This window comes from Erpetoichthys calabaricus, chromosome 12, assembly GCF_900747795.2.
Source record: "Erpetoichthys calabaricus chromosome 12, fErpCal1.3, whole genome shotgun sequence".
Lineage (NCBI taxonomy): Eukaryota > Metazoa > Chordata > Cladistia > Polypteriformes > Polypteridae > Erpetoichthys > Erpetoichthys calabaricus.
In genome coordinates this window covers 128,503,384-128,509,011 of record NC_041405.2, presented here as the reverse complement: position 1 = coordinate 128,509,011, position 5,628 = coordinate 128,503,384, and positions in this window count along the sequence as shown.

Genomic DNA, 5,628 nt, shown 5'->3' with positions numbered 1-5,628 from the left:
TGATGATCATGGGGTCCATGAGGGGCCTGGTCCTCCTAAAATCTACCACCAGCTCCTTGGTTTTGCTGGTGTTCAGTTGTAGGTGGTTTTAGTCACACCACTTAACAAAGTCCTTGATTAGGTTCCTATACTCCTCCTCCTGCCCACTCCTGATGCAGCCCACGATAGCAGTGTCATCAGCGAACTTTTGCACGTGGCAGGACTCCGAGTTGTATTGGAAGTCCGATGTATATAGGCTGAACAGGACCGGAGAAAGTACAGTCCCCTGCAGTGCTCCTGTGTTGCTGACCACAATGTTAGACCTGCAGTTCCTGAGACGCACATACTGAGGTCTGTCTCTAAGATAGTCCATGATCCATGCCACTAGGTATGAATCTACTCCCATCTCTGTCAGCTTGTCCCTAAGGAGCAGAGGTTGGATGGTGTTGAAGGCGCTTAGATGACAGAGGCTAAAATTTCACTGTACAATACTTTTTTTATCATTTTAAACTGTTATCAAATTTCTCCCTGACCAGACTCAAAAAGGTAAAACAAAAAATGTAGCTGTAAATCTTTACCAAACAACTTTTATTTTATATACAGTAGCAGCTTTGTATGATGAAACACCATTTCATTGCACCTTATAATTACAAAGAAATAATGCAATTATATAAATGATTTTTTGCCCCAATTTGGATCACTTTAGAACACTAGAACAATCTGCTGTAGACGAGAACAGGGCATTCAGTCCAACAAAGCTGGTCAGTCCTATCCACTTAATTCTTCTAAAATAACATCAAGTCTAGTTTTAAAAGTCTCTAAAGTCTTGCTGTCTACCACACTACTTGGTAGCTTATTACATTTTTCTATGTTTCTCTGTGTAAAGAAAAACTTCCTAATATTTGTGTTAAGTTTACCCTTAACAAGTTTGTAACTGAGTCTCCGTGTTCTTGATGAACTTATTCTAAAGTCACAGTCTTGGTCCACTAGACTAATTCCCTTAATAATTTTTAACACTTCAATCATGTCTCCTCTTAAGGTGCTTTTGCTTAAACTGGAAAGGCTCTGCTCTTTTAGTCTTTCCTCATAACTCATCCCCTGTAGCCCTGGAATCAGTTGCTCTTCTCTGGACCTTTTCAAGCACTGTTATGTTCTTTCTGTAGCCTGGAGACCAAAACTGCACCCAGTACTTTAGATGAGGTATCACCAATGCATTATAAAGGTTGAGCAGAACCTCCTTGGACTCGTACTCTACACATCAGGGCACTATATAACCTCGCATTCTGTTAACAACTTCTGAACAATGTCTTTCAAATCACTTAACATGCAGGTTAAGTGATTTGCTCAGGGGCACACAACAGGAGTATCTCAAGTAAAAACCTCAGATCAGGAAGAACTACACGGAAACAAATTTAAACCCAGGATGTTGAATTATAAATATCTGAACAAAAATATTATTTCAATGTATCATTTGTTTTTATATAAAACCTTTTTACTAATTACATTTTTAAATACATGTAAATCCTTCATGTGAAATTACACTACATGACTCAATGCCAAACTAGCTTGCACATTTCTTATTAATGTTATTAATTTAAAAATATCTTCATAGCCTAAATCCATTAGGACGGAAATTCCTGAAAAAATAATTGGGTGTTATGTTGCCTAGAGCATTCGCAATATTTTGATACATTGTACCTTTTTTGTTTTCTTAATGCATCTAGCTGATTTTGCAATATAATTGCTTGTCAATAGGGTCCAGTCTGATGGCTCTGAAAAGCAAAATGCAAACAGAAATGAAAATACAAATAAAAAATAAAACACAAACAAAAAGGAACGGTCAAACAAAAATAATAACAATACCAATTAAGAAAAGGATGAAAATACAAATGAAAAGAGATGAAAAACAAAAAATGAAAATGCAAAAAAAAAGAAAGAAAAGCAAACCAAAATTATTAAAATGCAAATTAAAAATAGTCCAATCCCCTGCAATCGGTGAACTGAAGCTGCCCTGCCAATTCGAAATAATCACCCATTTCTACCCACAATTGCTTGCTTGTGTGTTACTCTGCTATCCGCTGCCTTTTATTTGCTACTGTTATAAAAAAGATCACAATGGTAGGGTCGAACTTTTCAAAGTGGCACTCTTCTCCTTTTACAAGCAGAGATTCTTGTAAGATTGAATGCACCTGAGACGGACAGGAGTGGAATGAGAAATTCCACCACTGCCCCTAAACTTACACCAATGTCTGAGCACTACTGCTTAAAGTTCAACCTACAAGCTTGAAAGTTGGGGAAAAAATGTTTTTTGAAGACTACAAGTTCAATGAAAAGGCTTCCTGAGATTTTTCTGTTTCTTGCTACTAATCCACCCACGTTTCCACGTTTTTTTTTTCCTTCTAGAAAAAAACAAAGGCCAGAATTGAATTCTTCAGGTTAAAAAGTACCCTAAAATTCATTCATACTTTGCTGAAAAAACTACAGTAAATCCCATAAACATGTAATGAAAAGTACCAATCATAACAGAGCTACATCCAAGTGACATAACAAACATGGGAATTATGGTCATGCTTAAGACCCAAAGCTAAAACAGCACACAAATAAATACTCTATATAAAGAAGCATGCAGCACTACAGACCTTTGTTTTCTATGAATGCAGATATCTTGACAGCTTTCAAAAGGTGAATGGTCATATCTGTTGAAATGACACCAGGAACTAAACATGGCAATACAGGTGTGGTCCAGAGAGTATCGAGGAGGAACAAATAGCAACAGGGACTAAAGAAATGACGACCAGTTGCAACACTATGTAATGAAGAAAAATTGCAAGAATAACATGACTAAATAGTCATTAGGAACAACGACTGTTATGAACAATGAGAAAAAATAACAAAACAAAAAAAAAAAAAAAACAAAACCTGGGGCTACTGTTGAAACTGATAGCCAAAAGTCTTCTTGATCAGTTCTTCAGAAGATTTTTTTTTGGAATACTCACAATTATGCTTATCATGCTGGAAATACCTCAGATTGGCTCAGGTTCAACCAATGGATTGAAGACCTCCTCCACAACATCTGTTTATGACTGTGAATTCTTTGTTCCTTTAAGAAGTCTAGGTTATCTGGGTCCAAGTCCCAGAAACCATCCCTAAGCTGTAACACTTCCACTTTGATGCAACAACATTAAACACTTCTTTTCTTCAGTCACACAGAGGACATTCCTCCATAAAACCACATGAACCATGTTTTTTTTTTGAGACCAAAGTATTCCCCTGACAAAACCAAATGTGGTACATTGTTGAGATGTAATCAATATCATCATCTTTAGCAAGAGTGGTCTGGACATACTATACTCCAGGGGTTCATACTGCAGGAGTAACACTGTTGGATAATTTGGGAGGAAGTCCATTTTTGTATAGGATTATCATGGTCTTAAGTCTATTTACCTTGTACTATGTGTCTTTGTAGCCCTTAGGGTATGCTAATATGTCAATACTAAACTCAGAAAAATTCCATGGAAGACAAGTAAAATGAAAAATGATAATTTACTGACACAACTAACTACACAGGTGGAGGTAAACAATAAAGAGTAATACAAATGCACAATGAATGCAAAACAATGAAATCACAGGCCTCTCCGGGTCTACCTAATACAGTAAAGTGTCCTTTAGCAGCATGTGGGGTGGTGAGACACCCACAAGGAACAACAAACTAAACACCGCATCCTACCTTTCTCACTTTTCTGAAGAAGCAGTCTAACCTCTCTTCCTCCCATCAAGTGAGCCACTGCCAGTCAATTTGCACCAAGCTTTAAACTGACTGAAGTCATGATCGGAAGGAGCTTTTGAGCTTCCTTATAGGAGTTCTTCCCAGCCTACAAACTCTTTTTGAGGTGAGAAATGTCCCACATAACTTCTTTGACATCCTTTTGGATCACTCTCTTTTAATCCCAGGTGTCTTTGCAGTCCTGAATCCCAATCTACATAAAACAGCAGTGAAATCTTCAGAATTCTGGGTCCCAGCTCTTATCTAATAATTAGAGAATAATTATTCTATTATCCACTGCTCTCTGTTATTCTTCCATTACAAAAATCATACCCAGGATAGCTACTTCTGAGAAACCTTCCTTCATTTGACAACTTGGTCACATTGCCAGGACATCCCAAACATAATTAATCTATTCAAAATGAGTGTGAGCTCTAAATATATTTCAGGTGAAAACAAATAATGCTACAAACAATGGCTAGATTTTTTTTTTAACTTCAGAGATAAAAAATTGGCATTTCCATAAACAAGTTGTATGAAACAAATAATCCTCCTTAAATTACCACAACCCTTTGTCTTTTTGTATTTAATTTTGGCAATCATAAATGTCCTTCTGCATTCAAATAGATATATCAACTATCCTATTTCAACTAGCCTGTAGAGGATTAAAACTCTAGTGAAACTTATTTTGAAAAATCCATTAATTTATGGTAAGACTGTAAAGTTAACTCTGGTTGTGAGAAAGATCAGAATCAAATAAGTACAATTATGTAAGTTCTTGATTAAACTGATTTACAACTTTCTACTTGCTGTTTAATTTTTGCAGCATTTACAGTGCATACATAAAGGAATGTATTGCCTTGTAAATATCCTCTGGCTAGAAAATGTTCTTCCATTTAACATAACAGTATCAAACCCTTTAAATTCAGCTCATAACCATGGGGAAACTAAAGCTGATCCTTGCAGAATCATGTACAAACTATCCTTTAACAAGCCGCCAGTCCATTGCATGTTTCACTCCTGGTCATATTCACATTCAGGCAGGGCTAATTTAGTTATAGTAGTTGTAGAAGATCTGCTACTTGACCTTATGTGTACATCTTTAGTAATATGCTAACTTTAAAAAGATCATGGATATATACATGTTTTTGCATTTTACCATTTAAATTAGAGTGCATTCTGCGTAGTTTGTATGTGTAATAATGGCTATTAATAATTATAGGCTGCTATAACACCACAGTTTTCCATGGGTATCAATAATGTATCTTTTCTATTTAATTTATATTCATTAGAGTAGAAGGAGCTTCTGGTACATATTTTATTTTCAGTTTTGCTACTTTGATTTTTTCTTTATAGTCATGCAATATTTTGTGATTTTTGAATTGTGTAATCTACTCTATATATTTAAAATCCTAAGCCTAAAAGTGCAATGATTTTGTGCAGTGATTTGATGTGATGTTTTTATGTCATGTTTTTTTGTCACGCTTTAAATCAGGCTTATTTTAACACCTAATAATAATAATTTTTTGCATTTATATAGCACTTTTCTCACTACTCAAAGCGCTCAGCAATTGCAGGTTAAGGGCCTTGCTCAAGGGCCTAACAAAGCAAAGTCCCTATTGGCATTTACGGGATTTGAACCGGCAACCTTCCAATTGCCAGTGCAGATCCCTAGCCTCAGAGCCACCAGTCCACCTACATATATATGTTTGGTATCATTCTTTTCAGAATTTATCAAACTTTAATGTGATGTTGTTAGATTGTTCTTCTGTATTTAAATTATAAACTAAAATATCAAGAAAGTCATGCATCGAGCATAGTGGACCTCAGTTTAACGGGAATACTCCAATCGGTAAGAGAGTAAATATTTTATTCTCATTTCATGA